Source organism: Sus scrofa, chromosome 4 (genome assembly GCF_054392235.1).
Source record: "Sus scrofa isolate SSC_HxYL_T2T_F1_AM1 chromosome 4, Sscrofa_HxYL_maternal_Yorkshire_Landrace_v2.0, whole genome shotgun sequence".
Lineage (NCBI taxonomy): Eukaryota > Metazoa > Chordata > Mammalia > Artiodactyla > Suidae > Sus > Sus scrofa.
The window spans coordinates 69,353,517-69,366,442 of NC_139386.1; the positions used below are offsets into that span (position 1 = coordinate 69,353,517).

At 37.8% G+C, this 12,926-nt stretch overlaps 1 protein-coding gene across 25 annotated transcripts in view; it reads left to right on the forward strand.

Annotated features, from left to right (window-relative positions):
• Positions 1-12,926, forward strand: part of NCOA2 (nuclear receptor coactivator 2) — a 372,907-nt gene that overhangs the window by 140,651 nt on the left and 219,330 nt on the right. For 2 of the 25 annotated variants that reach the window (XM_021088458.2, XM_085020189.1), the window contains exon 1: positions 12,042-12,257. The gene's annotated coding sequence lies outside the window, so the exon portion shown is untranslated. 25 annotated transcript variants of the gene reach the window in all.

The window sequence follows — 12,926 nt, forward strand, 5'->3', positions numbered from 1 at the left end:
CTGGTCACACACTGGTTAACCCCGGCTCACTGTTCGCCTCAAGCTCAGCAGTTCCTATGCTTGGCCTGGTCTGTAGCCACGCTCAGTCCTTCCCCACCAATTCCTGTCCCATTATCTCTCCTGGAACATCTCCTGTGTCCCCAGCAGGCCTTCTCTGCGGGGAGACACGACATTGTCCTCCTAGGGTCCAGCGGTGGGCAGGCCTCTGTCCCCCTACGGGTGGGTAGAGGGCAGAGGCGCCTGACACTCCAGGTGGCGAGGCTGATTTTCTTTTTTTTCCTCTCTTTTTTTCTTTTTAGGGCTGCACCTGTAGCATATGGAAGTTTCTAGGCTAGGGATGGAATCAGAGCTGTAGCTGCTGGCCTCACCCAGGCCACAGCCGCAGCAACACCAGTTCTGAGCTGGTCTGCAACTTACACCATAGCTCAGGGCAGCAACGGATCCTTTAACCTGCTGAGCAAGGCCAGGGATCGAACCAGTGTCCTCATGGATACTAGTTAGGTTTGTTACTGCTGAGCCATGAGGGGAACTCTGAGGTTGATTTTCTTATTGGAATGCTTTGACTCACTCCTGGAGCTTTGACACAGCTGTAGATGTGCGCTAGTGCTATACCAATAAAATGTGTGGATTAAAAAGACCCTTGTTGCTTCTCTGAGGCAGCCATTGATACCACTGTTGGTAGGAGAGACTGTCCCAGGTTCCAATCACTCTAATATGGGTTTTGAAAACATTTTTTTTCTAGGAAGATTACTTCTCCTGGCACTCAAAAAGACTCCGATTCTTTTGTCCTCAGTGATTTACACTGGTCCCCTTTTAATGTGTCCCTGTAAATCACTACTGTTCTTAGAGTTTGGGAATTATCTTTGAGATGGTGATTGTATGGTAAGAGTCATCCAATATTTTGTTATTTGTGGCATTCTGGAAGTGTGTTACGTATGACAGAGTGATAAGGACCAGAAAGGGCAGAAATAGAAACTTTACACTGATTTCATTTAAGAAAACATAAATTTTAAAGGAACATTTGATCTGAGGCATTGAATAAACTTCAGTTCTGCTAGCCACTTTGTCCTTTGAAAATTGTTTACCAACCTGTGGGATTATAACTAGAGGCATTTGCTAATGTATTTGCAGTGACTGCTGAAATAATTCAAATTTATTGACCATGGTAGGATATTAAATATTTATCTTTTCTGCTTAGTGCCTGTAGTGAAATAGCATATAAGTTAATGGTTAATGGCTTATAGGCTATTATTTCTGAAATACTATCTTCATGTACTTTATCCAGTGACATTACTTTTATTTTGCGTGTGTTACAAAGCATATTTGGAATCTCTCTTACATAAATTTTGCTCTTAGCTAAACAATATTCCAGAAGAGATTTTTAACTGTAAAGTGTGTGTGTGTGTGCATAATAACTGCAAAGAGAGAAAAGTATGTTAAGTTGTGGGATGAGGAGAAATCTGTCTTTAAAAAAAAATCCAATAGAATGAAATCATAATTTATTAATATTACTATGTGTGTGTTTTGGCACATCTGCAATGTCCACTGTATTCTAGAATGTTAAAAGGTTGGCAGTTAATTCAGCATATGAGAATCTAGCAATCATATTAGGTTAATGTTAGGATGATTAAAATGTATTTATAGGTATAGATCAGAGAAAGAAGCTAACTTATTTAGGTTTCCTTCAAAGTAATGATAATGTAATATTAAAACTCAAAACGTCTTAACATGAAAGTAATTCTATTTGCATTGGTGTAAATATTGGGAGGAACATAAAGCAGTATTGGCAAGTGTTAAATTTCAAGTGAAATAATTTATAGAGTTATTTTCAATTTTCTGAAAACTAGATCTTCAAAACTGACTTAAAAAAGATAATCAGAGAAGCTCTGATTTTCTACAAGCCGTAAGGGACTGTTTGAGGAGTTTTTGTTTTGTTTTGCTATTACATGAGTTTTCAAGATCCTGAAAATGACTATATTAGTGTGGCTAATTAAAAAATTTAGATATTTTGAATTTTAGGATTACAGGGAACTTAACTGTTGTTAGTTTGTCAAAAACACAAATCATTTAGAAAAGGTTGGCTGGTTGAATAATTACTTCTGTATGTGATATTGTTTTATGTGCAGAATCAGGTATATTATTGAGTTCCATAGTAGTTAATATAACAACAAACTTAAAAAAAAATGCTTCAAATCCTACCATCATTCCAAAGAAATTGTTAATTTTTTTGAGAGAGAAGAATTCTAGGAGCTTTTATCAATTTTGCCTTGGAAGTCACAGTCACAGAAAGAGATCTGTTCTGAATTAAAAGTATTTGTATACTTGAAGTGTAACATTTGCACAAAACACATTGGGAAGACAACATGGTATTGACCATGAATGCATATGAGTACTGGAAAGTTTGGCCTAAGGTGTTTCTTTTGTCCTTTATATATCTGCCAGGGTTGTGGAAAATCTTAGAGCTTACTCTCCATACTCTGTTTTACCAGAGGTTAGAATTCACTAATTAAAAGACTATAAACAAGGGTGAAGCCAGCAAGTAATATTACAAGTAATAAATAGAAACATTTATGAATAATATCTGTTTTCTTATCTTTGTTTAAATAATATTCATTAGGGAGTTCCCATTGTGGTGCATAGGAAACAAACCCGACTAGTGTCTATGAGGATGCGGGTTTGAGCCCTGGTCTCGCTCAGTGGGCTAATGATCCAGCATTGCCCTGAGTGGTGGTGTAGGTTGCAGACACAGCTTAGATCGACTTTGCTGTGGCTGTGGTGTAGTTCTGATTTGACCCCTAGTCCAGAAACTTCTATGTGCTGCACGTGTGGCCCTAAACAGACCCCCCCCAAAAAAAAAAATCATTGGTATTTAACAAATCAATGAGGATGCTTTTTTTTCCTGGGCATGCATCATTACAGACAGTTTTGCTGACTTTTTAGTGATGGATACTTTGATTTGTGCTTGGTATACGGTATACGGAGAAACATACACATTGAGAGACTGGTTGAGGTACTAGGACTTAATTGTACCTTGGCAGTAGTATTCATTTTCATAGCACTACATGTTCATTTTACAAACACCTGTATAGTGCTTACTAGGGGCAAGCATTGTTCTAAGTGCTTCAATAATATTTCCTCATTTACCTAAACCCTGACAACAGCCTCTGGTTTCTGGTGGGTATGATTATTACCCCATTTTGCAGATGGTCCCTGGTGTGGACTGGTCAAATCTCGGATGTCTGCCTCTGCAGTTTGTGCTCTTACTCAGTGTCCTCTGCTCCTGTGAAGAAAGCTCTTTCTCAGAAAGCTGGGTTGGAATTCTTTCCTTTGTCAGATCCCTTCCTCCCATGGTCTTGCTGACCAGACAAAGAGCCCTGGGCAGGGTGTGCTGGCAGGAGTTCTTACCGTCTCGTTCTTCTAGATGTCTGGGAGGCAGGCAGTGTGACAGCTTCTGACCATGAGTGGCCCTGATCTGACTTTGGGAGCAGTTGTTCGTAAATCTTTGTCCTACAGTAGGAACTTTCCGTATCAAGAATGAATTCTACCCTCTCATCCCAGAGATCTAGGGCAAAGAGTGAGAGCTGTGTCTAAGTTCATGGTTGAAACTCGGAACATGGAAGAAGAAGAGAGAGGCAGTACTGTTACCTGATGGAAAATCTGAGCCTCACGTTGAATATGACAAGTGCTAGTGTTAGAGGAACTACTTTTCTCAAGGAAAAAAACATGTAGCATGTTTCTTTGCTACATGCTCCAGGATGAGCAGTAGTGGGCTCATTTGTTTCTGATTTTGTGTGTGTGTGTGTGTGTGTGCGCATGCAGGCGCGCGCACGCGTGTGCACACGTGCGTGTGTGTATGCTCATGCTCGTGTATACACATAATAGGCATTACTCTTAAAGTCCCTATTTGGTCCATACCATGTGTTAAAAAATATTTACAAGTTTTTGTTAGCACTAAACAGTAATGTGTGAGTAGCTCCTGGTCCGTGGCATCAGTATTTTTAAGGAGCACTTGTCTCTGAGTTTGAGCTGCTTTGTAAGGTAACTTTCTTCCTTTGGAGGTACCTTGTTCTCTTTCCTCACAGCCCCTCAGGAGTGACTCGAGTTTTCTCAAAACCACAAACACTATTCATAGTAGCCAAAAGATGGAAACAACTCAGTGTCTACTGAGGATGAATAAATAAATGAAGTGTGATCTCTGCATGCAGTGGAATACTATTCAGCCTTGAAAAAGGAAGGAAATTCTGACAACATTGATAAATCTCGAGAACACCAGTATGTTGAATGAAATAAGCCAGTCACAAACAGCTTATATACTTCAGGATTACACGCAGGTGACGTACTTAGAGTAAATTCATAGAGTCAGAAAGTAGAATGGTGATTGCCGGGGATGAAAGGCTGTGAGGAATGAAAATGGGGAATTACCGTTTAATGACTAGAGGGTTTCAGTTTTGTAAGGGCAAGAATTCTGGAAGATGGTTGCACAACCATTTGAATGCCCTTATCACTGTTCATCTGTATGTGTAAAAGTGGTTAAGACGGCAAAATTTATGTTTAAATTAAAACAACAACAACAAACCTTTCAGATTTAGTGTAAAATCTGTTCAGCTGTTGTAGTGTAATGTTTTCATTGACAGACACTTGCTGGTAGCAGCTGGCTCTACACTGGTTGAGAGCAGCTGGCTCAGCTCTCCTTTCTAGGGAACAGGTATTATGGTTCGAGTGTGAATGTGTTACATTCTGGAGAAAAGCTTATTGTGGACACTGAAAGAAGGAGTAAGCACACATGGGGGCAGTGTTCGCAGAGCTCATGGAGACAGGAGCGAGGTGAAAATGACCTTGGTTTACGTGGGTAGAGAGAACTGATGTGACCAAAACAAGTGTATTAAGTGCTGTCCACAGTCTTGATTTTTAAAAGCTTTCACTTTTTGATAAGTTTTTTGTCATTTTGCTTATATTTTACTTCTTACCACGTCTGCCAGGTTGAGTGTTTAATAGCTTCTGCCAGGGATTCAGATACATTCCATTTATTGGTATTTATTATAACAAGTGTTTTCAAGAAAGGTACTGTTGGAGTTCCCGCTGTGGTATAGTAGGCTAAGGATCCAGTGTTAATTTTGCAGCAGCTTGTTTCTCTGCTGAGACATGGGTTTGATCCCTCGCCTGGTGCATTAGGTTAAGGATCCAGCATTCCTGCAGCTGCGGCTTGTATTCAGTCCCTGGCCTGGGAACTACTTCCATATGCTACGGGTACGGCCAAAAAAAAAAAAAGAGAGAGAGAGAGAGAAAGAAAGGTACTGTGGCTACAAGTTATTAGGATTGATGTAAAGGTCAAGCCAGAACCCCCTGCTCTTAAGAGCTTCCTGCTCTAAAAGAGAAGGTAACTGAAATACGAGATAGAGACTGATAAGTGATATAAAGAAAGGTTTGTGGAAACACAGACTAGAGAGATCTACTTCTCAGAAGTAACCTTGAAAGATGGGAAGGATGTTAATAGAGCGAATGGGGATATGAATTCAAGGTGAGCATCTTGACACAGATGTAGGGAAAGCTAGAGTGGTCTGCGCCAGGAGGGGCTGCGATCTCTGTGTCTGTCAGAGAACAAGACCTCATGTTGGTTGTAGTAAGCAGAAGACAGCAAAAATACTTTGGGGCCAGATCATGGAGAATTTTCAGTGTCTTATTAAGAATTTGAATTTATGTCAGCAGTGGGCAACTGTTGGAAGTTTCCACTGTGGAAATGACAAGTGTTGACACCTTAGGAAGCAGGTAGGCTGACTTGGTCTGACTGGTGATTGTTTAATTATAGAGGCTGATTTAGTTCTTTGGTGTCCATCTGAAGCAGGAAATTAGGTTGGATAAATAAACAGGGAGGATACAAATTAGTTGTGAAAAGTTAGAGGTGTTAAGAATTGATTCATTTCACAATGTACAGCCATTGAAAGAACTTGACATGATAAAAGCTGTTTTAAAGATCAGTTAGGCAGCAGTGTATTGAAGAGATTCTGTAGAGAGACTAGTTAGTGAAAGGGTTATTGAATGGTGGAATTTTGAAGAGCTGGAGGAGGGTAGAAGCAGCAGAAACAAAAAGGAGAGGAAATGGTGAAAAGAAGGAAGAAGTGAAATTCACAATTATAAGCATATTTCTGCACAAAGCATTTATTGCCCAATGGGATAGCTGACCAGCATTCCCGCTCTTAGAAAGGAGGTATGCCGTATTGGTCAGGCAAAGGGCATGGTGATGTGAACTGGCCTGGCTGAAGTGTCCTGGCTTGAGCAGGTCCCTGGAGGGCCTGGTGGCATTCAGCACCACTCAGCTGACACGGCAGATAATGCTGTCCATCAGTGTCCTGGCTTCATTGGCTGTGTCCACAGAGCGCCCAGGCCAGCAGTCCCCAGACCTCCATGCCCTGGCACATTGGTGAACTGCAGACTGTTCTGAATCATGTGCCGTGAGCTTTTGAGATGTTGCGTAAATGTTTTGCTGCAAGTGGATATTCATAGGGCCTGGTAATGTGTTAAAGACCCTCCTGAGCAGGTCGTTAGGGAAACAATTGCTGTGACTAAGAGGCTTCACCTATCAGGCCCACCAAGGACTGAGCAGAGTTATACTGCCTCACCCTTGGGTCTGTGGGCCCCAGAGACCCTTCCACCCCAATAGCAGCACACAGCTGGGGGATTCTGCCCTGCTACCCCTCCGCACCCCGCCCCCGCAGCCCTGGGGAGGATTTTGCAGCCCCTGTGTCATGGGGTCCCCCGGATGCAGTAGTGCCTGCTTCTTAGGATTCTTGACTTTGTTCAATTTGCTTTTGAGTCTTTTAATTCATTGACATTGGCTAATGAAAAACGCTAGTCTTTGAACATGGCTTGCAAGCAGCTGGCCAAGACAGGTCCTGCCAACTCTTTGATAAATGCTGCAGCCAGATATTGCAGTGGTTGAAGGTAGAGTGAAAAGAAGATGGAATTTGGTATGTGAAATCTTAGGTTTGAATCCTTGCTTTGCCACTAGCAGTGAAACTTCAGGCAAGTTTATTTAAACTCAATTTTCTCCGTTTCTTTATAAAATGAAGGTAATAATATTTACCTTTCAGGCCTGCTTTGATGACTTGAGGTAATGACTAAAATATAGACACTGTGCCCTGTGAAGAATAATTTATTTCTCATCTCCAGTGTGCGATGAGTTCGGTGCTTTTTACTCCTTTGTGTATTAAGCAGCCACATCCCAGGTTTTGTAAAGCATGTGTTTCTCTGAACTATGGACTTCTGGAGTTTGATCTTTAAAGATTAAATAGACTTACAGTATTCAGAGTGCCAAAGCAAGCATTGGTCACTTATGAGTTATTTAAAATGGAAAAAAAATTTGTTTGATTGAAGCATTAAATTTGCTGTTAAAAATCTATTTAAATAGCAATATATCTTATGTCATATACCTTAACGCACATTATAAGTTTTCTTTTTTAATAAAGTACTTGCCACCCTCCTCAAAAAATGGTAATATCAACAATAAAACTTATGACTAAAACTGTCACAGGGGATTTTGGTAGAATTTTCTATCAACTTCCATAGAAAAAGGCTCATTTATCCATCTAGAATTAGGAATAAGTTGGGGAAAAGTTTTGGTCAGACCAGCGTTCTTGAAATCCACTCAGTCTTACTGTTAATAGATCACAGTACCGTGGAGCATGTTCTAGTGTAGGTGGTTTTTTTCTAATTATTGGGCAGAGTTTTAAACCTGCTTACAAATCTAGCTGTTTGAATTCATAGTAGGCTTAAACTTGGCACAGATATTCTCTGCTCAGATACAAGAGTAGTTGTTTTTTAACCAAAAAAAATATTGACTAGCTTTTTTTCTTTTTTTAAATTCCTAGAGAACTGAAGAATTTTGGAGTATTTACTCCATCCAGTTTTAGCTACAAGCAATTCAGACCCCTTCAAATTCCAGTTACTATTTGCTATATAATCATGATTTTTCGTAAAAGATTTATAAATCTTAAAATGGTTTCTATCATCACACAGTGACTCTTTTTCGTAAGTGGTGTTTTTTCAAACCTTAATAAAGGAATTCACGTGACACGAATATAAAAGTAAATCCTGTTGACCTTAAGGGGACTTTTCATTCTAACCTTTTCGGCATCTCTGTTCACGTCATGATGTAAGTCATGGTTTATTGTTTAAAACTCTAATTTGTTTCTGTGTGAGTGAAAATACATTTTTTTCATACTGTCTTTGCTGGGACCATAACATCTCCAGTGATTTTGTTAACAGTATATTTGATTGCTGCCTTATAGAATATGAAGTTTGTTTTAGAAAATTTAAATGTAAGCATTGAAGGATAAAGCCTACATGAAAATGAAACTTAGCTTAAAATGAACTTGGATAAAATCTGATTTTTACTTTGTTTCAGTAGTGTGCAGTTTAATGCCAGAAAGAAATGTAGATATAAAAATAACATCAAAGTGTTAGGTTTTTAAAAAGTTGACAAATTAATACGTAGCAACCATTTTAGACATTAGCTTAAAGAAGGATTATCTCAGTTACATTTGGCTATAAATTTTCTTAGTGAACTGAAGAGAACTGTAAAAGAAAAATATCTCTATGTAATTTATACAGTTGTAGTTTTTCAAATTACTTTAACATTTTTAGTAGCATTTTATATTTGAGCAGGCTAGAATTTTGAATTACAATAAATTCAAAGACTCATTTGAGCTGTACTAAAAGTTTGAAGATTGAGATGATCTTTTGCAGTTACTTATGTGCTCTACTATGATGTATTAGGTTATTTTTTAAGCTTTTTTTTTTTTTTTTTAAATTTAATGGCTGCACCTGTGGCACTTGCAAGTTCCTGGCCTAGAGGTTGAATCAGAGCTGCAGCTGCAGGCCTGTGCCGCAGCCACAGACCTACACCACAGCCATGACAATACCAGATCTGAGCTGCAATGTGGCAATGCCACATCCTTACCCACTGATCAAGGCCAGGGATTGAACCTGAATGCTCACTGACACTATGTCTGGTTCTTAGCCCGCTGAGCCTGTTTTAAGCTTTTAGCATTCTGGCATTGTGTTGGTCAAATTAAATTTTGTTTTGTTTTAGGAAGAAAGCTTTATGCTATCGTTTCTATATGCTGAAACAATAAATAATAAATTTACTTTTGACCATTTTTATAAGAAAACAATTCTGAAAGTAATATGTTAAAACATTTTTGCTAAAGTTGTAATTTAAACATGGAGTTTGCTTTTTATAAGTAAAAGCTATGCTTTTATGAATAATTCGTTTGGGATTAAACGAATCCCTCCTTAGTGATAGAACTGTTTTCTATGTGGGCTGTTCTTAAATAAATGGGAGTATGAGAGGCTTTAAAACAAGTCAGCTAATGGGAAGTTTTTATTTAGGAGAGGAAATTACTAAAATTAATTAGAAACTATTAGTTTCTTATCCATATGCTTTGAAACATAACTGTCTTTTCCAGGTAACTTAAGATAACCAACCCCTAGGTGTTAGAATTGCTTTTATTTTATCTAACCATTTCAACCGGAAATCTTTCCTAAGTATATGTACACATTCATACCTTTTAAGATCATGTAAATATATTGTCCTTTTCTTGAGACTGCACATGAGTTCTGTTGTGTTCAGCTCTTTGCTTTTATACCATATGGGACCAGACTTATCAAATTTTAAAAACTTGAGTGTCTTTTCCCCATGTCTGTAGGTTATTTCTTTTTACTATTGGCATTTGTAAGTCCTTTGAGGAGTTCCTGTTGTGATGCAGTGGAAATGAACCCAAGTAGTATCCATTAGGAGAGGGTTCAATCCCTGGCCTCGCTCAGTTGGTTAAAGGATCCAGCATTTGCTGTGAGCTGTGGTGTAGATGCAGCTCAGATTTGGCATTGTTGTGGCTGTGGTGTAGGCAGGCAACTCTAATTGGACCTCTAGCTTGGGAACTTCCATGTGCTGTGGGTGCGGCCCTAAAAAGCAAAAACAACAAAAAAACATCCTTTCACCATGTTCCTGTTAATCCAAAAAAAAAAAAAAAAAGGGCACTAATAGTAATTACCATTTTTGGATGTTTTATACTCAATATCAACTCTGTATCAAAAGTATTAACCCCATCCTATAGAGGACAAAGTTCAGGTTTTGAGGGGTTAAATAACTCACAAAAGTCAGGAAGCCAGTAAGACAGAATATGACACAGATAAATTTTTGTTAGTGAATATGGTACACCTTTGTGGTGAATACTCTGCAGATCAATACAGAGAACATTTCCAGCACGTCAGGGACTGTGTTTCCCTGCCCCTGTCACTATCTTCCCAAAGGTAACCACTGTTCTGATCCCAGTCCCCAGAGATCTTGATTCCTCCTAAATTAGTTTTACCTGTTTAAGACCTTTATAAAAATTGAATCATAGAGAATGTACTCTCTGGTACCAGGCTTCTTTTGCCCAGCATTTGCAAGATTCATCCACGTTGTAACATATAGTATGTTTTTCTTTTTTTTCATTGCTGTATAGTGTTCCATTGTGGGAATACATTAACATTTTTCTATTCACCTTATTGATGGATACCTGGGATATTTTCATTTTGGGCTTTTAAGAATAAAGCTGCTATGAACATTTGTTTATGTGTCTTTGGTTTTATACATGTTTTACACTCACTTCTCTTGGGTTTAAACCCAAGATTGAAACCTTAGGTTTTGGGAATAATGTAAATTGAGCTTTAGTAGGTACTGCCAATCAGTTTTTCAAGTGTTTGTACAAATTTGCATCCCCATCAGCAATGTATGGGGGTCTAGTTGCTCCACATCCAACATTGCTGGCCTTATTAATCTTTTCCCCCTTTACATTTTATTTATTCTGGTACGGTATCTAGTATGATTTCAGGGAAATGCAAATTGAAAGTTATATTTAGTTATATTTATTTTTTTAGATACCTTCTTTTTGAAAAAAAAAAAGAATATCGACACACAAAGTTGTGTTAATTTCAGGTGTACAGCAAAGTAAATCAGTTATATATAAACATATATCCATTCTTTTTCAGATTCTTTTCCCATAGGTCAGTACATAGTATTGAGTAGATTACCTGGTGCTATGTAGCAGGTCCCTGCTACCCATCCATTTTATATGTGGTAGTATGCATGTGTCAGTTCCAAGCCCTAATTTATCCCTCCTCAGTCCTTTATGTCTCCCCCTTTGGTAACCAACAGCTTTGAGTCTGTTTCTGTTATGTAAGTTTTTGGTACCATCTTATTTTAGATTCCACACATATAAGTGATATCCTGTGATATTTGTCTTTCTCTGTCTGACTCCACTAATTATAGTTTCTAGGTAAAAGTTATGTTTTGGAATGGAAAGATATTTAATGTGAAATGTATATCCTTATTTATGTATAAAGAGTAATAGTTGTCGCATGGTCTTGAATATTGCTGAGATTCCCCTCCCCCCCTCCCCCTTCCCCCCACCCATTCCTTTCTTTATAAGCAAGCTTGATTGCTTTATCGCTGATATTAATAAAGTCTTTCCTATAAGGACAAGTGAAATAGTCTAAAAACAACTTGTTTGATTTAGAATTTTATTTAAGGGAAATTTTAAGGGAATTTAATATGATAAAGGTCTTCATTGAGGGAAGCACAAGAGAAACTATCAAGAATGTCACAGAATACATGTAAGTGTAACTTGGTCCCCATGCTGTACAGCAGAAAAAATAAAAATAAAAATGTTGCAAAATTACTGATTGTCCATAGAAGAACTCAGTAAAGACTTTTTTATAACTAGAAATCCTAGGTCTTTCTTTTTTTTTTTTTTTTTTTTGCCTCAAAATATAGCAATTACATCTAATCGATGGGATTTTTAGAATTTTATTTATTGGGTGGTTTACATAATCTTACAGTAAGTTATTCTGCTAAAAATAACTTGAGTTGATTACTACTTGTTTTTCCAAGATTGTGCAAGTTACCCGTGTTTGCCTTTCTTGTATGAGTCTCAGGTACGCCGATTAGTAAGGCGGTCTCATCTGAAACCAATGTATAATAGTGCTGAGTTGTGTGACCTGCTATACCAGTTTCTCAGTGTTTCTGTTTTGCTCAAGTAGATGAAAGGTTTATTTAAGTGTGGCCACACTGGTACTGCATTCCTGGTGATCTTGGTAGGTTAATGACAATCTTTGTCATAGAAATCAGGAAATGTGGGTTGAGCCTATGGGATGCGTGAAGTTGGTTTGTTAAAATGCTGTCTCCCAGAGCACTGGAGATTGTTGGAAGCACTTGATAGGTAATGGAGCTTTAAAAACCTATCTATCTATATATCTATCTATCTTCTATGTATCTATCTATCTATCTGTCTGTCTGTCTGTCTGTGTCTTCATTCTGTTTTAGATTATTTTAATACGTCAGCATTTAATCATATTATCCATTGTATGATTGCTTTCTCTAGTAATATTAAAAATGATGAAATTCAGGTCGATTTCTTCCTATATATAGTTTAGTAGGTTTGTTTTACTGGAGTGTTTTTGATTAGTTGTGAACAGAATCATTGTCAGACTGTATTGCTGCTTTGTTTTACTGGTTGGCTTTTAACTGAATTCACTTTGTCAATCAGTGTTGTGATCGAAGACACCATTTTTTTTTTTTTTAATAGAAAATGGGTCAAAGAATTTTTAAAATAAATATCTGAAATACAATTAGTTAAGGCAGTTTGGTACTTAATAAGCTTTCAGGTATCTTTTGGACATTTTTTGAATGGGATCTTCAAGGTTTTCAGAATCAAGTAGGTATATATTTATGAGGAAAGAAGATATAGAGGAGCCTTGCTTTCTTTTGAGTATTCTTTTTACCAGGCTTACTTTACTGAATTTATTTCAAGTATAGTATTTAAAATGTAAATGAATAGACAGCAAGATTGTTTTTCATTTGAAGACTGTCCTTGAGTGTTTGGGTTATA